Raw genomic sequence first — 22,794 nt, 5'->3', positions numbered from 1 at the left:
GCGTTTCCTTTCGTGGGAGAGGATCGGGAGGCCCCTTTAATAGGGGAAAAGCACTTCAGAGGAGGCCGAGGCGGTTACCAGAACCAATGAAGAACTTCAGGTAGGAGGGAGGCTGTTTCACTTTCGACACCGGTGGAACTTCAGCGAATGGGCTCAGAGCATAGTGTCAAAAGGTCTGGGTTGGTTAGCTGGTTGACGAACCCACCTCCATCCAGGACCCTTTCCGTCAACTTCCTTCCAAAGAATTGACAGAGTACGCAGAGGGACCTCCTTCAGAAAGGAGCTATAGCGAGAGTCAAGAGATTAAAATTTCAAGGTCGCTTGTTCAGCGTGCCAAAGAAAGGCTCACAAAAAAGAAGGGTAATCTTAGACTTGTCCCGCTTAAACTTAGCCATCCGCTGCGACAAGTTCAAGATGCTCACGATCTCACAGGTGCGGACCTTACTTCCCCGTGGGGGTGGGCCGTCACCACCTCTATCGATCTTACAGACGCTTACTATCATATCCCTATGGCAAGACACTTCCGTCCGTATCTGGGTTTCAAGATAGGAGACCAGACATTCTCCTTCAAGGTAGTTCCCTTCGGACTCAAACGTGGCAACCCAGAGTGTTCACGAAGCTAGCGGGAAGTGGTAGTGCAACAACTCAGGACAACAAGGGATTATGGTAGTACGGTATCTCGACGACTTGGTTGATCTGGGCTCCAACAGTCGAGGAATGCAACAGAGCTACACTGAAACGTGATTCAGTTCCTGGAATATCTAGGCTTCAAAATAAACAGGACCAAATCAAGACTCACTCCAGAGTCAAACTTTCAGTGGCTGGGCATTCAATGGAATCTTATCCTCCCACACTCTGTCGATCCCATCAGCCAAAACAAGGAAAGAAATAGCGAAGTCAGTCAAGCAATTTCTAAGTCACAAACTAGCGTCAAGGAGAGCTCAGGAAAGGATCCTGGGTTCTCTCCAGTTTGCATCAGTGAACGAAACGTCTTAATGAAAGCCAAACTGAAAGACCTTACCAGAATCTGGCGGCGTCGCGGGCAAATGTCAGGTCCAGGGACAGACTATCCTCAGTCCCTCTGATTCTAAAGAATCGACTTCGGCCGTGGGCGAAAGTCAAGAATTTGTCAGTGTCAGTACCCTTCAGTTCCCTCCACCAGGGATCACCATCACCACAGAACGCGTCCTTAAGCGGTTGGGGAGGGTATTCCCAGGTTCAAAACAGGTCCAAGGGACTTGGTCACCTCAGTTCCGTCAGTTCCATATTAAACGTTACTGGAGGCAATGGCAGTGTTCTTGACTCTAAAAAGGTTGCGCCCAACCAAAGTACTCCCACATTAAAGCTAGTCCTGGACGCGCAGTGGTAGTACATTGTTATAAACAGAGGAGGCTCCAAGTCACGTCATCTAAATCATGTCATGGTAGCCAATCTTCTCCCTGGCAGACAAGTTCAGTTGGCATCTTTTCCTCCACTCACATAGCTGGAGTGAGAAAACGTCATAGCAGACGCCCTATCCCGATCAGTGCCCCACCTAGAGTCGGAATGGTCACTGGACAAAGTTGTTAGTTCCAATGGATCCTCAAAGAGTTCCAGGGCTACAGGTGGACCTCTTCGCATCTCAAGCGAACCAAAAACAAACTACCGTGTTATGTAGCCCCCAACCTGGACCCTCTGGCCTATGCCACGGACGCCCTGGCTCTAGACTGAACAACTGGAAGAAGATTTATGTCTTCCTTCCAGTGAATCTTCTCATGAAAAGTATTAAACAAAATCTCAGGAAAACATTCAAGGTCAAGTGGAAATTAAGGGTAAGGGCTCTAGTAGCCCCAGATGGCCGAAGAGCAACTGGTATCCTCTAATTCTGGAGCTGGGCCTTCGTCCTCTTCGGATCCCCAATCCCAGGCTCTCCCAGTCAGTACAAACGAAGACTGTGTTCGCTTCCTCAGGGATTCTCAAAACCCTAACTTTATGGATTTTCATGAAAGTTTTGCGGCAAAAAGAGATGCGAAATATTGACCCTCAGAATATTCTCTTCTTGGAATCCGATAAAAGGGATTCAACTTGAGACAGTATGATGCTTGCTGTCAAAAAGTTAGCAATCTTCCTGAGAGAATCAGATATTAGAATCATGACAGTTAATTCAGCTATATCCTTTTTCAGATCCTTATTTGAAAAAAGGTTTAGCAGCTAGCACGATTACGACAAAACAAGTCAGACCTTGAAAAAGATATTTCAATTTGGATTCAACATAGACTTGACGGATTCCTACTTCTCGTCTATTCCATAAGGCATGTGCTCCGACTTAGGCCTTCTGTAAGGCCTTCGTAGTTTGTTCATCGTTCTTAAACGATGTTCTAAAACTGGCTTCAGAAAAAACCGATAATGACACATGCTCGTTTATAATGCTCTTAAGAAAAATCTATTTTTATTAAGCTTAGCTCAGGAGCAAGAATTTCAGAACTGTCGGCTTTATCCAGGGATCCGGATCATATTCAATTCCTTCCCACAGGGGAAGTCCTACTTTCTCCGGAACGTAGCTTCTTAGCAAAGAATGAAGATCCTTTGGATGAGGTGGGATCCTTGGAAGGTACTACCCCCTTCACAGGATGTATCCCTTTGCCCAGTTTCAACCTTACGAGCCTTTCTGTCCAGGGACCTCTTCATCTTCATCGGGTACCCTCTTTAAGAGGAAAAAGGTGGAACTTTATCCATTAAAGGCATCAGGCACAAAAATCCTGTACTTTATTAAGCAAGCCAATCCTGATTTTCTCTTTCCCGGAAAGCACATGATGTCAGGGCAGTAGCCACCTCAATTAATTATTTTCAACATATGAAACTTCGATGAGTTGAAAAAGTATACCGGATGGAAATCGCCGACAGTGTTCAAACGTCACTACCTTAAGTCCTTCGGAAGCTCTGAAATGAAACCAGCAGTAGCAGCGGGTAACATAGTTTCCCCTGACTCTAGCTAATCTGTAGTAGAAGATTCAGTCCTCCTTTCTACCTGCCTCACCCAACAGTTCGTCTATTCCTACCTTGTTCATTTGCATTCACCTTGTGTCTTAGCTGCTTTTATGATGGTGTAGTGGGTGCCCCTTATTGTTTTGCTAGGGACACTCACAGATGATTATAAACATTGATCTCATGGATGTTACCCCCTTATTTTTATGCTAGGGGATAACATCGTATTATAATGGTTACGGGTTTTGTATATTAAGTCATATACTTTCCTTTATATATTATCATTGTTGATTAATTTGTTATCTGATTATATAATTGCTATTATATTTTTGATACATGCTTTACACAGATATCATTTTGATACATGTAAGCCATTTTTACCTGTATATATGTAAATTCACTTTTGTTAAGAAAACATTATTAGTAATTAAGGGTAATTTAAGCATATTCCTAATTTTATATCACTGTGTATATGTATCTTTTAGCAATTATATCACTTTATATTTATTTTATCTTTTATTTGAGACCTATTCTGTTTTGATTTTATTACTTTTGTTTACAATCTTGTGCTATTTCTTCTGGTACGATTTCGCGCAGCGACACGAGCTGAGCCCAGAAAAGGGATTTTGACGTAAGGACAAATCTATTTCTGGGCGATTGGCTCGTGTCGCCAGCGAAATCCCACCCTACCCATCCCTTCGCCCAAGATTGTCTGCTAACTTCAGGATGGCCACCAGAGGCGCAGCAGTCGGCAGCATGGGATGGAGTAGTAGTAGTAGTCGAGCTGACTCACTCTGTGGGTCGGCTCCCTCTTGGAGTGCTTTTGTAGTGGGAGATTTCTATTGGCATTTGGCTCGTGGTTAGTGGTCTCACTCGCCTAGGTGTCATACCGACACCCTCCTGGAGGGTTGAGCGAGTCAGTTATACTGACCTTTTTTTCTTTATTTTATTTATTCTCTGGTATGTGTTAGTACATTTACCCTAGAAATAATAGATTAAAGGATATTTCGCTGGCGACACGAGCCAATCGCCCAGAAATAGATTTTTCCTTACGTCAAAATCCCTTTTTTCAGGATGTGTATTATCTCAACAAAATTGGTTTCAGAACCATACTTGTTGCAAATGGTGGGAGAAATCAGTTTTATTGGTTCCAAAACCAGATTTGTTGCACAGAGTGGAAAAAAGTCAGTTGAAAAATCCTCAATCTTAAATATTATGAACAGCCAATTGCATATTGGTCTTGAAAATACATTTCATGGGACTAAAAGAAAAAGACACATTACTATTGTAAAACCGGGTGTTTTTAGCAGAACTCTAAATGTAGTGCTTATAGGAGAATATGTTTGTTAATTTCATAATATTGTGTTAGTTCATGCATATGCATTATGACTAGATTAGTAGTTAGTAGGATTTTAATGTTGATTTTAAATTAGCATTTTTTTTTAGTTTTTCAAGCAATATTTTGCAAACAGAACTTTGATTTTTATCCATATTTTTCAGTCATTAGGTAATCTCGTAACTACTGCCTCCTTTTGTTTATTTTGGCTTTATATTCAGAAGAATATTTTTCACTCTTCACAATATAAATTGTGCTACAGGAATCACCAAAAAACATGCACATTATATTCTGCTTGGATTTTGTTTCATTAAACTTGAAGTGCAAGACTGAAGTCCAAATATTTTTATGACCTTTGAAGTATATTAGTATTTATCATGTTTGGTTTTGTATTCTCTCTCTCTCTCTCTCTCTCTCTCTCTCTCTTCTCTCTCTCTCTCTCTCTCCTCTCTCTCTCTCTCTCTCTCTCTCTCTCTTACTGAAAGTTTTACTTCATATTCTCTTTAAATTCTTGCAGATAAAAATTGTGCTAAATGTTACTTCTGTAGAACTCACAGCCTTGCATTTCAAAGAGATCTCTGTCATGGTCCCCCCATGAATGTTGTTTTGAATATTGTCTCTTGTCCAAGCTTGCTTTCCCGCTTAACCCTTTACTGGAATTCTTAGGTGCCTGCCTTGACACAGTTAGCTCGCATGGAGATTATAATAGCCTTCTGGATGACAGCTGCGAGACATCCTGTTGGAGACAGCCTTGGCCCTGTTGGATCAGGCCTTTCTAGCACCACATCTGCAAGTCATGGTAAATGTCTTTTGTGTTTTGCAATGCGTGTGTTGGGAAGTAAAAATTGTTTAATGTTTGCCTTGATTATTTTTCCAGCATTCAGTACTTATTCCTTTTCATGTTTTTAATGTCAGTATAAGGACAAATCACATCAGTACAAAGTTTATTTGCTTAATTTTTTTTTGCTTACATGTCACATAGAATTTATATTTTCACTTATATAACTACCCCACCCGGTTGGTTATATAGCTGTCGTCTCCTGACGTCACGGCAGGAATTTGAAATTCGCGGTAGCGCTAATGGTTTGACAAGGTGATCTCTCTACTCCCGCCCTCTACCGGGTACCGGGAACCATTCCAAACAATAAATCAGAAGTTTCCTGCCGTCGGAACCGGTAACACGGTTCCTCGCTGGGTGGAATTTGGATTTGATCATCTTGGTTTTCTATTTTGGTGATGTACCTTGGAGTTCTTACTGATCTTTTTGCTAGCGCTATAGTTATTTTGGTTTTGATATTGTTGTCCTTTTTAGGAATTATTTTGATTCTTTCACGATGTCTGACACCGGCTCTGTTCAGTATAGGGTGTGTAGTAGTGGGTTGTAAGATAGACTTCCTTAAAGCTTCACTTGATCCTCATTGTCTACTTGTGTTAGTTGTAGGGGACGTGAATGTTCTTTTGAGAATACGTCGTGAAGAATGTAAGTCTACATCTCAAGAGTGGAAGGCACTCGGGAAAGTATATGAGAAAGTTAGAAAAAGATAGAATCAGAAAGGCTTCACAGAGATCTTCTTCTAAGTTAGTGAGTAGCCAGGATATTCCTCTGAATTCTATTAATTCCTGTTCCTATTAACCCCGTAGTGGTTGCTCCTGCACTCGAATCTGTATCTCCCGATTCCCGATCCCGTGTCAGTATTACGAGCCGATATGGACTCGAAATTTGTCTCTTTCCTCACCACTATGCAGGAAATGGGTGAGACAGTGCAAGAAGTGGTAGTTAAGTGTGATAAATTACTTAGTGCAAGTGTAGTGGAGGAGGTGGTTGTTCGGCCCGTTCGTTCTCCTAGGTCTAGGCCCCTGTCAAATCTCCCCAGATCCTGGGAGGAGGCATGCCGAAAACCGCCTAAGGGAGGCGAGCGGGACCTGCTCCCCGAGCAGCCGCCCCCTCAAGCAATCCTGTAGACCAGTATACCCAGGATGCTGTCGCTCACCATTGGAAAGGTGTTTGCGAGGAAGTGTTTTTTCGTCAAGTGACTCTAGTTCAGATGTTTCCTCTTATAGAGGTTGGCGTAATAAGACTTCTAGACCGCTGAAAAAAAGGTCGCGCGATGTTTCGCCTGCTGCGGTTCCCAAGAAGGTGGCGGCTGCCGAACCTTCTTGTAGTTTTTGGGAGGAGCCTGAAGCTTTTTCTCCGGCGGTTTCGGTTTCGATTTATCGCCCCCCTTCTCTCATAGAAGTGGAGAAGCCGAACACGCACACTCCTTCGGAGCCTTCTCCAGAGCCTCCTCAAGCGATAACTCCTGCGGCTCCAGACGTGTTTGTGGATCATCCTTCTACACCTCCCGCGCCTTCTACGTCGGTGGATCCTCAACCTTCGGTGTTGAACAGATGAATGCCAAGTTAGGCAGTACTCTTGGAGCTTTTTGGCAAGTCTCTTTCGTCCCGAATGCGCTCCGACCGCCTTACATCTTCCGCAGACTACTGTGCAGTCCTCTTCGCAGGCTCCTTTGCAGTCGCCTCTTCAGGCTCAGACTCTCCATGTGACTCCTCTCTTCAGACGCCACTTCAGGCGCCTGGTCGGACTCCTTTCCTGACTCTGTCTATGGCGCCACGTCAGCTCTCGCTCGAGCGCCAGCTCAGCCGCCAGCGCGGCCGCCAGCTCAGCGCCAACGCAGCCGCCAGCTCAGCCGCCCAGGATACGTCTCAGTACAGGCTCAGACATCTTCTCCTGCTTTCTCACATCCTCGGACGCGTCAGGGTGTGACTTCGCCGAACAGGATTCCTCTACCGATGGAATGTTCGCCAGTTTCGTCGAAGGAAGCTTCGGCGGATTTGGAGGAAGAAAGGAAGGACTTACAGAAAAAGACAAGCATTTGTCGGGGTATAAACTCCTTTTACGATCCTTCGTTGACAACTTTGGAGATTCTTTTGCGCCTTCCGTTCCAGTTTCTCCTAGTTCGCAGTGGAGGAGGGCAGTAAGCCTGACTCCTCGTCTCGTGTCTCGTCCTCTCGATTTCGGCTAAGAAAGCTATCAAGAAAGTTAACGCTTGGCTTTTGGAGAAGAGGGAACAGGGGAAAAATGTTTTTTTGTCTTCCCCCTTCGAGACTTTCGTCAAGGAGCCTTGTCTGGTATGACACTGGAGAAGTTTTTTCCTTGGGTGTGACTGCCTCCGCTCAGGGAGACTTTTCTAGTCTCGTGGACTCTTCCCGCAGAGCAGCCCTTAATACTGCTAAGATTTTCTTTTCAACAAATGGACTGGAGCATCTTGCAAGAGTGTTTTCCGTGTTTTCGAAGTTGTTAGCTTCCTGGATTGGGCCATTGCTTCGCTGGCCAGGAAAGTCAAGTCATTTGGACTTTCGGAGGATCAGTTGAAGGATTTTGCCTCGGTACTGGATTGTATCGATAAAGGCATCTGTGATGGAGCTTCGGAGCTCGCTGCCATTTTCGCCTCTGGAGTGTTGAAGAAGAGACAGCTTTGGTGCTCCTTTTTGTCGAAAGGGGTTTCATCGAACCAGAAGTCTGCCTTGCTCTTCTCTCCTTTGACAAGAAAAAACACCTACCTTTCCTAGCAAGAGATTGTGAGCGAGATCGTCAATCTTAACACAGAAAGCGACCCAGGATCTTTTATCACAGTCAGTGAAGAAGCCCAGGAAGATAGCTCCGGTTCTTTCTGCTTCTCGGAGTGCTCCCTCCACGGAAGCTCCTAAACCATTTCGAGGGAGAGCTCCCGTTCGATCTTCTCCAGGTTTCGTGGGAGAGGTAGAGCCTCTTCTAAACCACTCCCTCTTCCATCAAAAAGTAGGCCCGTAGTCCTCCACACAGCAGTAGGAGGCCAGATTACACCTTTTCTGGCAGACCTGGTTTCATCTCGGAGCGGATCCTTGGACGGTCAGGTCCTGAAGGAAGGATACACCATTCCGTTTCATCAAGCACCCCCCTCTCACAGAATTTCCTGTGAATTTGTCAGCCTACTCGGAGAACTCCGAAAAATTTGCTGCCCTCCATCAGAAGTTCTCGCCTTACTGGCAAAGAGGGCCATAGAGTTAGTGGACTCTCCGCAGGAACCAGGATTTTACAATCGCCTTTTCCTGGTAAAGAGGCCACGGGGGGTTGGAGACCGGTGTTTGGACGTCAGTGCCCTGAACGTCTTTGTTCTGAAGACGAAGTTTTCTATGGAAACGACCCCAATCGGTATTAGCAGCTCTTCATCCTGGAGATTGGATGGTTTTCCATAGCCCTTCGGGACGCTTATTTTCATATTCCGATTCATTCGGAATCGAGAAGATTCCTGAGATTCGTGTTCCAGGGCCGCATTTATCAGTCAGGGCCCTCTGCTTCGGCCTGTCGACAGCTCCACAAGTGTTCACCAGAGTTCTGTCGTCAGTAGCAAAGTGCTTCATCTAGACGGGATACGAATATCCATGTATCTAGACGATTGGCTTCTCAGGGCAAGGTCCAGACAGAAGTGTGTGGAGGACCTACAAGACTTTAAGGATGACGGAAAGCCTAGTTTGTTAGTAAACAAAGAAAAGTCATGTCTCACTCCTTCTCGAGATAGTTTATTTAGGAGTGAGACTGAATTCAGTTCTTTTTCAGGCTTTTTCCGTTCTCGCCAAAGGATCGACTCTTGCCTGAACAAATAGACGAATTTCTCGTCAGAAACAAACTTGCTCGGCGAATCAGTGGATGAGCCTTTTAGGAACCTGGCTTCAATAGAGCAATTTGTAAGTCTGGGCAGGCTCATCATGAGACCACTTCACTTTTACTTGAAGCAGAAGTGGCAAAGGAAGAAGTTCCCAGACTCCTTCGTGTTCCCCATCTCGGAAGGAATCAAACAGGACCTACTTTGGTGGAAATCAGAAGGAAGGCTAGAGGAAGGCTTGTCTCTAAGCCAGTTGAGCCCCAACCTTACGCTTTTGTCAGACGCATCGGACAAAGGTGGGGAGCTACTCTGGGGAGAAAGGAAGTGTCGGTCTTTGGCAGATTCATCAGAAAAGCTGGCACATAAATCTAAAGAGTTGAAGGCGATTCATTTGGCTCTAATGCACTTCAAGACAGAGGTAAGAGGGAAAGTAGTGCTGGTTCAAGCAGACAACACCGACGGCTCTCTCTTACATAAAAAAAACAGGGACACACTCGTTCTCTCTGTGCGAGGCGGCGAGAGACCTACTCATTTGGGCGAAAGAGAACAAGGTTGTCTTGAGCACAAGATTTATTCAAGGCTCGAAGAATGTAAAGGCAGACATTCTCAGCAGGAGAGGACAAGTCCTCTCCACAGAGTGGACGTTACATCCTCAAATATGCAAGAAGCTTTGAGGGATTTGGGGATGTCCTCAAGTGGATCTCTTCGCCACAAACAAGACAGCTCGTCTACCACTGTATTGCTCCCCAGTTCCAGACGAGGAGGCGTTTACGTGGATGCCATGCTTCTGGACTGGTCAAATCTGGATCTGTATGCCTTTCCACCTTTCAAAATGCTAAGATTAGTTCTGGCCAAAGTTCAGAGGTCATCAGAACGTCAGGATGACTCTGATAGCCCCCTTTTGCCGGCCAGGGAATGGTTTCCGGATCTACTACTGCTGTTGACGGACTTTCCGAGAGAGTTACCGTTAAGGAAGGATCTACTCAGCCCCACTTTCTGAGGTTCCATCACAACTTGTCCGCTCTTCGACTAGTCGCCTTCAGACTGTCGAGCATCTCCTCAGAAAGAGGAGGATTTTCAAAGAGAGCTTCAAGGGCTATTGCTAGACACCAGAAGAGATCCTCTGATCGAGTGTACCAAGCTAAGTGGGTCCAATTCAGAGCTTGGTGCAAAGAAGAAGGAATTCGTCTTCTAAGACCTCTATAGCTCAGTTAGCTAACTTCCTTCTTTTTCTTCGTGAGAAGAAGAAGCTTTCTACCCAGACGATTAGGGGTTATAGAGCTATGTTGTCTTCTGTGTTCAGACATCGAGGATTAGACATTTCTAATAATCAAGACCTCTCAGACCTGATTCGTTCCTTTGATACGACCAAGACAAAGGAGTCAAGAACAGTAGCTTGGAACCTGGATGTAGTTCTTAAATGGCTGATGTCAATAGATTCGAACCGATCTCCTCTAGTTCTTTTAGAGATCTGACAGGAAGACCCTTTTTCTTTGTGCTTTAGCATCACTAGAAGAATCATGAGCTGCATGCTATTGATAAGAGAGTTTGGATTCGCTAAGGGCAATGCCATTTGCTCATCAATGCTGGGGTTTTGGCTAAGAATGAAAATCCCTCACGTCCTTGGCCTCGTTCTTTCTCTATAAAGAACATTTCGGAGTTAGTGGGGCCTAATGAGCCTGAATGTCTTCTCTGTCCAGTGAGAGCACTTAGACATTATGTCAAAGGACCAAAGGTATAAGAGGTAAGAGTGATAACCTGTGTGTTCAGTGAAAGATCCTTCTCGTCCTCTTTCTAAAAATGCGCATCTCCTTCTTTTTAAGGAATTTGATTTCTGAGGCACACGGACAATGTCAGGACTCAGATATCAAAGTGTTTAAAGTCAAGCTCATGAAATTAGAGCAGTGTCTACGTCTATGGCCTTTAGACGTAATCTGTCTTTGAAAGACATTATTAAATCTACATATTGGAGAAGCAATTCTGTCTTCGCATCTCATTATCTAACCAGATTTGCAAACCACATATGAAAATTGCAGTACATTGGGGCCATTCATGTGACTGACACGGTATTGGGTGAGGGAGAGAAGGATGTATCCCATCCTCACTAACTTTTCTCCTTGATTATGTTTTTTGTATTTTTAAGGTTGTCTGAAGATACAGGGAGTTTTTTGAGTATCTTTTCAGTCTTTTAATGTCTGGTGTATTTCTTAAACGGTTGTGGTGATCCCTCGTTTTTCATTGTATTTTGTGGTGATTTGTACTGCGCCCTGAGCAGGGGCATTATAGTCCTTGTCCGTTACGGTCACGTCTCAACGGCAAGTACTTATTATTGTGTCCGACGCACGGATCCATATATCCTGTCGGTACAATAAAGGCCAGCAGACTACAGAGGCAGTAACCACTGAGTCGCGGTCTTTAAAGGTAAGGAACCTATATCTTCGGATAATTCCAACAGTTATTTTAGCTGCCATTGTCCCACCACCTAAATGTGTCAATCAGCTATATGTAACCCACCGGGTAAGTATATAAGTGAAAATGACATTTTATAATAATATAAAGTTTCACTTATACTTACCCGGTGGTGACATAACGAAGCCCGCCCTCCTACCCTCATATGGACAGGTAGGCATGAAACTTCTGATTTATTGTTGGAATGGTTTCCCGGTACCCGGTTAGAGGGCGGGAGTAGAGGATCACCTGTCAAACCATTAGCGCTACCGCGAATTCAAATTCTGCCGTGACGTCAGGAGACGACAGCTATATGTAACCAACCGTGGGTAAGTATAAGTGAAACTTTATATTATTATAAAATGTCATTTTTCTCTCAGCAGATTCGTTATTCTTATGTGATTGGAAGTACGTATTTGTCATTAAGTATAACTGACTTTTGTTTATTATGTTGAATCATGAAGACCATCCCAGATTCATTCATTTATTTTATTATGCAGCTGCAGTAGCTTGAACAGTATTGTGCAGTTTATGAAGACAGTATTAACTATTTTTTGCACATCAAATAATTTATTTTACATTACAGCATGTTTGTTTCAACAAATAATTTTTAATTTGAAAGGTAAAAGTTTGGGAAATAGAAAATAAGAGTTTGTATATATTTGACCCTAATTCTTCATGCAGTATATTTACATATACATTCTTGGGGTGGGGGGCGGGACATGTCCTTTTACTCCATGTTATTTTCTGCATTACAGTACTGAAGTTAAATTGGCATAGTATTAATGTTGTTTGGTGCAAGGGAATTTTGTTTTGTTTTGTTTGCTGAATGATTTTTGTTCAATTTTTTTGGCTTATATGTTGATTTTTGTGTATCATTTTCTGGTCTTATTATTCTAAGTTGTATCATAACATTTCATTCATCTGAATGCAAGAATTATACACATCTTTTTACAGCCACATTGCTGAGTGCTACAGACACTGATGTCCTCCCAGTTTTGAAGATCCGGTAAAAAATGTTGACATAACTTAGCTTTTATAGTTTACTAACACTAGTCTTAGCTCCTTAGTGTGACTTGAAATTCATAGTTAGGATTAAATTGATGGATGATAATTTGATTTATGGAACTAAACAATTTTTACTCATTGTGACTGCTCTTATTTATATTTGGGCAGTGCCTTTTCATTTCTAACTTTGTAAGCAGAATAATCATTGGAAAATTATCTGTGAAATGATTTACTTGAGCTGAGATTTTTTCTGGCTGATAACTAACATAGAAATTGCTTTCAAAACTCTTGAATGATGGTGGTAAGTTTTATTAGTTAAGAGTATCATTAGAAAACCAGAATGGTCTTTGTATAACAATAGCATGTTTATAGTTTCAGTGGAATTCTTTTAGGTAAAAAAAGTCCTTAGAATCACTTTTCCATGTTAAAGGAAAAGGGACGTATTCCATCCCTAGCTGATAGGGTCATTAAGTGTTCCCCCAAATACATATTGGAAATTCTTCAGTCTCACTTATAGTCACTTAGCCTTTTTATTTAAAGAAAACCCTTTGACAGAACATTGTAAGATTATTTAGAAATTATTATCTTGAAAAGTTTTGGGTAATTTAGTGTTTATGAAAATCTTAATAAGATCCATATGTTTAGTTTTGTTTAATATGTTCTGGGTCATAATGCTGTCAATGGAGGCTGTAGAGGTCTCAGTTCATGAAGGTGGTGGGCAGGGGTTTGGCACTTTATAAAACTCCTGTTGTGAGATTAATCTTTATAGCTTCATCATTTTCTTTTTATCCAGTTTTTATGATCTGGATTTTGTTGATTTGTTATGTACTTCTAACTTATAGGGATAGGTTTAGATGACCACAAAAACTCAAGAATAAAAAAGTTGGAATTCTGAAAGTGTTGCAGTTGGCCAAGTTTTTGCCTTTTGCCATTCATCTGTTGCATTTGGTGTCGTCACACTTAGTTCTCCAACTTTGCTTCACTGCCTTTTCACCGCCCATTTAACCCTTAGGCTAAATTATATATTAAGAACACCCTGAGACTAGGAAAACTTGAAGGTTGGCCAATAAGAAAAAACACATTGATGAAAAGTGGAAGAAATGCAAATGCACATGGTATGAAAAAATTCTTAAAATTGTCTGCACCTTCCACAGGAAGTTGACGGTGAATATTTACAACCCTGTGCAATGATCCACTCAGTACATACTGTAAATACACATGAAAAGCTTATTTTCCATAATCCATACTCATGTAATTTTAGCGTTAAAATTTAATGTTTTGATAGACCTTTTTATTGATACAGCCTTAAGATTGCTCTGAATTAGTCTGGGAAATTAAAGCAAAGCAAAGTTAAGGAAGTTGGACTTCAAGTTAAGAGGAGACCAAAGACCACTGATGGATGTGAAAGACAAAAAGTTATACAACTTAGAGCCAAAAAGATACTGCAAAGAACCTTTAGTTCTCCCTGCAGTGTACTGTATGAGGTACACCACAGGGTAGAGATTGTACGCTGTGCTATGTATAAAATTTGGCCAATGGAATTTTGGAGTTCATTAATGCTTTCTTTGTTTTAAGCAAGTGTTATGTTGTTAAGCATACAACACTTGTCAGAATTTCTGGCTATTATTCTATATGCTTTTTGTAGAAAATGGTCTTCAACAATTAAAAGAAAAGTAGTCATGTAAGGGCATCCCAGAGTCAAGAAATAACATCAGTTTGGCTAATTGTTGCGAAATTTATTTCCTGTTCACAGACCCCTCCTTTTTAGCTTCTTAAAAGTTTCTTGTAAAGAGTACGTTGTTTATGCATGTCTGCATGGTTGTTATTTGAGTTATGTAATAATACTTAGGGGGAAAGATTTTTTCGATGAGGACCATGTATTGCTTTTACAGGAATTTTAACCGTATTTTTGTAGTTTTGCCATTTTCTTCCCATTATTTTCCCATTAAAGCATTTGTATTTTGACTTGCGTTGCAGTAACAAGAATACTTGGTATTATTTAGAGGAGAAAAATGGATGGAAGGGTTTTAGAAAAAAGAAAATGAAGTGAAGGAAGTGATTATAAAAAAGTGATTACAAAAAGGATATTATTTTAAAAAACAACACTTCATTCCACTGTAAAAAGGAAAAGATAATCTGTCGGTTGGATATCTACCAAGAACATAATTGCACTCTTTTGAATCTTGGGTTCTGGACAGATAGGTTTCCTGTTTCCGTAGTTAAGGTTATAATGCAAGCTTACAAGCTGGCAAAGATATGAAACAAAGGCGTCTGCAATGCCAAGTTCATACATGATTGTCAGGGATGAAAACAGGGTATATTACTGTACTCACTAGTACTTAGAGGCAAGTAATTGCTCATTATCACATTGGATATTAATCACTCAGTAGTTCATTATCACAGTGGTTGATGAGCTCTCAAGTGGGTTGTTATCACCATGAAACAAGAAGAAAAAATCTTGGTAAAATAATGTATTCTATACCATAAAACTAAGAAATTTATATGTACAAATGTAAAAGAACCAGAGTTTCCCAGCAACACTAACCTACCATTCATGTTTGTTCTCAGTGAAGTACTATCCAGTTGGGTAGAGCTACGGTCTTAGATGAAATTTTCAACTGAAAAGTTGGTGATTTCCTATAATTCTCTGTATTGTTAAACATGAGTGAAAAAAGAAGATAGGATATAGTGCATGCAAATGCTTATGTTATTAAAGAGAAATGTGCTTAAATAATGAAAACAGCAAAAATTAATAGCAAAGACTAGGTCTATAGAAAATTTTGTCAACAAGCTAGATATCCAAGAATTGAGGATCATAGTACTACCTGGAACCCTGAATCCAAAAAGGCACAAACACAGTGATGCTAGCCAGCAAGGAAGTAATTATTATTTTTGTACATGGAACTTACCCAGCAGATATATACTTAGCTATAGACTCCGTCGTCCCCGACAGAAATTCGAATTTCGCGGCACACGGCTGCAGTAGGTCAGGTGATCTACCGCCCTGCCGCTGGGTGGCAGGAATAGGAACGATTACCGTTCTAGAACCAGATTTTCTCTGTCGCGGTAGTGTCAACATACGTTGTTGCTACCTCCTGACTTGATTTTCGTTTTTTCATCGCCATCGACCTTCTGGGCTGTCTTTTGCAGGGAAGTACTGGGTCTTTGGTTTGGCATACGCTTTTATTAACTTTTTAATGAATTTGGCTTCAAAATTTCGAAGAATATATTACGTGAAACTACCGAATTTTTCGGTAGACACTTATATTTTTGCAATAAGGGAAATATTGATTTTTTTTTTCACTAATACGTTGTATAAGTGTTAGAACTTGATGAGGAAATATAAGATCTCAACGTTCCTACTTTAGGAAGTCAGAAAGCATATAACTAGATACGCTTCCTTTAGAAGCTTTAAGAGCTCTCGTACTAACGAGCAGTTAGAGTATTGACAATTCTAGTAGTTGTTGCATCCTCATCACCTTCTTACTCCACAGAATCTACAAATTCATATGTGCAAATTTGAAGATAAATGGATGAGCTCAAAAGGCGAGCTCTAAAAAGGTAAGAAGTGAATATAGTGTTCCCAGTGCAGGGGAGGGTGCGTCTGATTGGCTCTGTAGCGCTTCCAGGCCTAGACCTCTTCCAAATTCCCAGACCCAGTGGAGGAGGAAAGTCGACAGCCGCAGGAAGGTTAGGGAGAACCCCCACCGATCAGGCGTCCCCTCGGCAGGTTCTGTAGAACGTCCCAGACTGCCAACGGATAGCCATTGATAAGGCATCCTTTAAAAAGTGCGTCTCTTCATCTTACATCCGAAAAGACGAAGAATGTATGTTTGGAGTTTTCGATGATCTAGCGCGTTCTCTGAAAACTAAGAGAACACTGAGCAAGAGCCAGCCGCGTTCCAGCAAGCTAGCGTGAGCTACGTTCCTATAGCCAGCAGCGAGGCGCGTTCCAGCTAACAGACTAGCGCGAGCCGCGTTCCTACAAACCAAACGCGAGCCGCGTTCTAGAAAATTTTTCTTGGCGCAAGGCGCCTTCAAAGAGGAGGAAGCGCTAGCCTGGCGCAATTGCGCCAGAAAAACAGACGGCTAGAGCAAGGAGCCTTATAGTAGTGTGGCAATCAGAACGATCCTTCCATTGACGTTTCCGGGCAAGAGGCTCTTTCTAAAAGGGGTCTAGTAGGCGCTCGGAACTGTCAGGGCGCACGGGACCTTCCACGCAAGCAGAACGTTCCAGGAGCGAGTCTCCTTTCTAGCGTGCGAACATTCCAGGCGCGCGGAACATTCCAGGCGCTAGGTGCAAGGATCCAGGCGCCAGAATATCCTTTCTCTATCTGCTCGGCAGGGAAAGAAGGTAGTAGAGTATCTGCTGTATGAGAATACGATACGGCAAATCATAAGCACATACCGTAGTTACTTCTTTGCTGAGCAACTCAATTACCAGTATCCTTCCAGGAATTTCCTATAAAGGACTACACTTAAAGGGATTGTTAAGACAACACCTACTTAGCTTCTAGATTTATCGAAGTCTTGTTTCGCTTAGATATGCATTATAAGAACTTCCTGAAGTTCGATAATAATTTATAAGATTCCTTTATTAAATGGAGTAGCTGGCAACTCTGGAAGAGTAAGGCCAGTCGGCTAACGAGACTGCTATCGCTTAGACACCAACGCAGTATCATGTAGTGTCGGTCATGAGTGGTCGGTAACATGTCTCTCTCCTGCGGGATGGAATGAATAACCGTGTCTCTCCCCCTACAATCGTGGTTTTAGCCTCGGATTGAGGGGATAGTTAAGCAAACATAAATAAAATATTGTCTGCCTTTTTGCTAAGAGCTTTCAATAAGAAAGTATTTTACAACATTTCAATGCTGTTTTACCGTAGGTAACATTTTTTAAAGGATTTCTAACGCAGCGGAACTCTATATTGTATAATGCTCTCATGCTTACGAAAGCATGGCTTTTATTAGAGTACATGCTTAGTGAGAAGATGAATGTAGTAGAGAATTCACTTTAATGACTACGGTATGGTCAAGTCCTTATGGCACATACCGAGGTTAACTACAGAATTCCCTAGTATCCTTACAAATGGTTTCCTAGATTAATGCTGTTTTTACCACAATGTGACAGTATTATAAAGGATTCTAATACGGCAGCGCGCGATATATATAATTCTCTCATCCTTTCGAGAAATGCACACAACCTTTTTAAATTCGGATATTGCTCAAGAGAAGTTTGTGTGGGGGAGTCGGATGGGAAACATTCTCTTAGTGGCAGAAGTTGTTTCCCTGAATGGACTATACTACGTAATAAAAATAAAAGTTTTTTCCCACTAAGAACGGAATTAACATGTGAAGGATGTCGGGTACCATAAAGGCATAGATGTTATGGCACATAACCTAAAAAGAACTAGGAAGGAAGCGCCAGCTTGGCGCAAATTGCGCCGCCAGAAGCGCCTGCCGCGCCAGTAAGCACCTGCCGCGCCAGAAGCACCATCCAAGATATTTTCTCGTTTTAAAGCGAGTTATTAACCTAAGAGTCCAGTAGCCTCTCGGACCAGCAGGTCTCGGTTAACGGCAAGATTCGTTCCTGATTTTCGTTACCCATTTAATCGAAAAGGGGTCGCTTACAAGGAATGATGAAATGATTTATTTTAATCACTTAGGCCAATTCCACGACTCTCTCATATCGCAAAGAGCATCGAGAATCTCTTTTTTCCCCCTGCCCTTCGCGTTAACAAAAGAGAACCTATTTGGAACAGACACGGAACGTAACGATCCTTAAGAGGTTCGATGCAAGATTTGCATGTCCGTGAGAACCTTCTCGATCGAAGATAATAACTGTTAACCGTATGTCTAACATTTATTGAAAAGAGTTGTGAGAACCTGCGGAAAGTCTTCTTCATAGATCTCTTTGTAAGGTAGAAGACGAACAGGCTTCCTTTAGACTGCTTCTTTTTCTCGAACCAAGAGAGGTAGCAATATAAGACATCTTTAAATTTAAAGAAGGGGAATAAACTTTAGCCTTTTTTTCCCCTAGTTATATAATTCTTAACAGATATTAAGATAATTGGGCGTCAAAGAAGAGAGGATGTATGCCTCATTTGGCCCTTAGAGAGGTTTGGATTCACAGAAGTCACGTTCTTCTCACAGCATGTTTCGTAAGGGCTTTTCCAATAGTATCTGATATTCTATCAGAATCTATTATAAATGACCTATAAAACCTCTCCACTCTGAGTCAGTCCGCGTGCAGACTGACCAGAAGTGGACTGAATGAGAGGTTTTTCAAGGTAAATGACAATAGTCATGGCTAAGACATAAGAATTGCTGCAGATCGTGCTAGATGGAATGAGGAAACTGTCCTCTTCCGATACCTCTGTGAACCACATAGCGAGGTTTTTTTCTTCACTTTCAGAGGGAAGAATCACCTATGTATATATCTGCTATCAAAGAACGCAGTAAAAGGCCTACTCTGTCTCTACAGGGGAATTAGAGATAACAGAGGATTAAGATCTTCGGGATCTTATACGATACCCGCAATACACAAGAGTAGGATATCATGTACTTCGAATGGGATTTTTTTTTTGTGGCCACAGATTCCGTGTTCCGACAAAATGGAACTGCTCCTCATCAAACTTCTTTGAGGAAGTTTATGAAGGAATTCTTTGTTTTCTCTTAGCCCTAAACGACCAAGAAGACAAGTGAATCTTTTGTGCATTGGAATCTCGCATCAGATTCAATGGAGACTCGGCAATGAGTTCTTGCCAGCATAGTATGTATGGCAAAAGAAATAAATCCCTCTATTTCCTGACGCAACACTTTTCAGATAGAAGTTTCGTTGCCCAGGCAGGGTACTTACATTTTCATCTACAGAAGAAGAGATGGTTTAAACGTTTGCCTACAGAGTCTTCGGGGTGCGATGAGGGCTCAAAATGCTTCCCAGAAGGTATCAGAAGGATACAATAAGAGCTAGAAATCAGGGTTCCGCCCAATTTCAGCTCAGAGTCTCCTTCGACTTCCAGACTCCTTCCCTTCCTTCGGGCAAGGATAGGGAAGATTCTGCAAACGAGGAACCTCATCACATGTAAGAAGAGATCTCGTTAGCAAAAGAAGTGTTCACGAAGGATCCTCCTCGGAGGAAGACTTCTCTCTCGTATTGTTAGATATCCTGTCGTCTACTGGGTGTAGCTGACTAAAATCACCTCCCCTTGCCAGGGGCCAAAAGCTCAAAGGGGAAGAATTTCTTCCACCCTTCTCCAGTCTCCTGATAAACTATGTGGTTGTTCAGGACTCTCGGACAATGTAGCGCCAGCCAAGCGCCAAATGCCAGTACAGGCGAAAAACGCCAGAGGCGGACAGTTCCAAGGAACTCTGTCATGGTCGGATACTGAGAAGGAGCGGGCCTCCAACCTGGCGCAAATGCGCCAGAGGCGAACAAATCGGACAGATATAAGAGTGTCCGATGTGGACATCGCCAGACAGCCTAGAGACTCTTCCAAGCTCGAAGCTCCAGCAAGTGTGGAGGAGCCAAGCCAGGCGCGAGGCGCCAGCCAGGCTCTAGGAGCCAGCCAGGCTCTAGGAGCCAGCCAGGCTCTAGGAGCCAACCAGGCTCTAGGAGCCAACCAGGCTCTAGGAGCCAGCCAAGCTCTAGAAGCCAGCCAGGCTCTAGGAGCCAGCCAGGCTCTAGGAGCCAGCCAGGCTCTAGGAGCCAACCAGGCTCTAGGAGCCAGCCAGGCTCTAGGAGCCAGCCAGGCTCTAGAAGCCAGCCAGGCTCTAGGAGCCAGCCAGGCTCTAGGAGCCAGCCAGGCTCTAGGAGCCAGCCAGGCTCTAGGAGCCAGCCAGGCTCTAGAAGCCAGCCCAGGCTCTAGAAGCCAGCCCAGGCGCCATCCAGGTGCCAGGCTCCTTCAAGGCTAGGCTCCAGTCAGGATTGAGGATCCATCCAGACGCAAGGCTCCTTCCAGTAAAGAGAAACCTAAAGCTCTGTCTGTAAGAGGGGCTAGTCCCCATTGATATGACAGGTAAGGCTCTGCCATGTAAGTGGGTCAGCCCCCATTGGCACGATCCGAGAAGGCTCTGTCGTGTAAGCGGGCTAGCCCCCATTGACATGATCCAGATGGGTTTGTCAGTCATAGGTCCCTACCTCGCTGAAACTCTTGACGCAGACTCATAGACTAACATGAGTCTTCTGCCAGGCTCCAGTGCTCATCGCAAGGTACTTCCAGCCAAGGCTCCGCCAGGCGCGAGGCGCATCCAGGAAGGAGGAGCCAATCAGCACCAGCCAGGCGCTAGGCCCAGACCAGGCGCAAGGCGTCAGGCGCGAGGCTCCAGCCACTCTAGCATTCAGGCGCAAGGCTCCAGCCAGGCGCGAGGCGCTAGACCAGGCGCCTAGGCGCCTGGCAGGCACGAACTGCCAGGCACGAAGCGCTAGCCAGGCTCCAGGCTTCACCCAGAAGAGATCTATATCAAAGACGCCCTGGCCTTCTTTGAGACATTGTGATCTCCTAAGCACTTGATAAGTGCATTGATGATTCCTTCAAACAGCTGAGAATTAAAAGCGCATGAAGTGCGAGCTTTTCCGAATTCTTGTTCTTTCCCTAACAATATGTCATAAGGACATATTAGCTGTCACATACGGGAGATGCAACTCTGTGTTGACTTCCCATTATCCGAAGGATGTCAAGATAACCTTCGAGGGATCCTTCTCTCTTGGTTGATACGTGTCTGCGGATACATTGCTGGGATAGGGAGCAGATACTGATCCTTACTAGTAGTTAAATTTTATTTAACGTCGTGTTTTTTTCTTTGGGTTGTTTGAAAGGAGTTTGTAGATAACTCTTTTCAACTTAAGCACTAACCCTCGTGTTAGGATCAGGTGATCGGGATCGGTGTTTGTGCTCCTTAATTATGCCCACTAGGCATAGGCATATTGTCATGTAAGAGGCTCTGTCGAGTAAATGGATAAGACCCCATCGACAGACCCACAAGAACTCTTAGCCATAGGTCACATCCTCGGCTGAGGCTCTTGAGGCGAAGCAGATTCCTAGGCATTAGCCATGGAGTCTTCCGCCTGATCAAGTAGGAACCAAGGTTTTATTTATTTATTACCTACAACGTAGTTGTTTAACCTGTCTATTCAGTAAATAGTTGTCTCTTTCCCCACCACCAAGGGTGTCAATCAGCTAAGTATATATCTGCTGGGTAAGTTCCATGTACAAAAATGATATTGTTAAGATACAATAAAGTTTTGTACATACTTACCTGGCAGATATATACGATTGATGGCCCACCCAACCTCCCCTTAGGAGACAGGTGGAAGAGAAAATCTGGTTCTAGAACAGTAATCGTTCCTATTCCTGCCACCCAGCGGCAGGGGCGGTAGATCACCTGACCTACCTGCAGCGTGTGCCGCGAATTCGAATTTCTGTCGGGACGACGGAGTCTATAGCTAAGTATATATCTGCCAGGTAAGTATGTACAAAACTTTATTGTATCTTAACTTAACTATCATTTTTTTTTTTTTAGTTGGGAATGAAGTATTGAGTGTTTTAAAGGCTTTGCATTTGGTCTGCTATTAATGATGGGTTTGTCATGAACCAAATGAGACATGAAAAGAGAAGTTATGAACCAAACTTTTGAATCACGCGCCTTGGGGGATGCTGGGAGTTCACGGATCAAGGTGTTGTTTTGTTTACAATCGTTATGCAGGCGCGCAAGCGCGAATTTCTTTCTTGCCGCACTAAAAAGTATCAGTGACACAACTCAAAAATTATTTCGTCACTTTGACATAATTTTTGCACCGTTTTAAATTATCCGTTACATGAAGTATTATATATGAAAGTGCGCGCAATTTCATTTAGAATACAACAAAAAAATACTCATGATTGTAGCTTTTATCAGTTTTGAAATATTTCCATATAAATAACGATAAGTGCCAAAATTTCACCTTCGGTCAACTTTGACTCTACCGAAATGGTCGAAAAACGCAATTGTAAGCTAAAACGCTTATATTGTAGTAATATTCAACTATTTACCTTAATTCTGCAACAAATTGGAAGTCTCTAGCACAATATTTTGATTTATGGTGAATTTATGAAAAAACTTATTCCTTACGTCCGCGTGGTAACTCTTCCGAAAAAATCATACATGGGATTGTGGTAATATTTGCACCATTTTAAAAATTAGCCGTTACATAAAGTTTTATATTTGGAAATGTGCGCAATTTCATGCACAATACAACTAAAAACAAAAAAAAACCCATGGTTGTAGCTTTTATCAGTTTTGAAATATTTTCATATAAAAAATGATAAGTGTACAATTTTCAACCTTTGGTCAATTTGACTCTACCGAAATGGTTGAAAAACGCAATTGTAAGCTAAAACTCTTATATTTTAGTAAT

The 22,794-nt window shown here is 42.7% G+C and overlaps 1 pseudogene; it reads left to right on the top strand.

Moving 5' to 3' along the window:
- Positions 1-22,794, top strand: part of LOC135195362 (ral GTPase-activating protein subunit beta-like) — a 142,307-nt pseudogene that overhangs the window by 56,116 nt on the left and 63,397 nt on the right.

Source organism: Macrobrachium nipponense, chromosome 16 (assembly GCF_015104395.2).
Source record: "Macrobrachium nipponense isolate FS-2020 chromosome 16, ASM1510439v2, whole genome shotgun sequence".
NCBI classification, from domain to species: Eukaryota; Metazoa; Arthropoda; class Malacostraca; order Decapoda; family Palaemonidae; genus Macrobrachium; species Macrobrachium nipponense.
The sequence above is the reverse complement of the archived record's forward strand: the minus strand, read 5'-3'. Positions and strand labels throughout refer to the sequence as shown.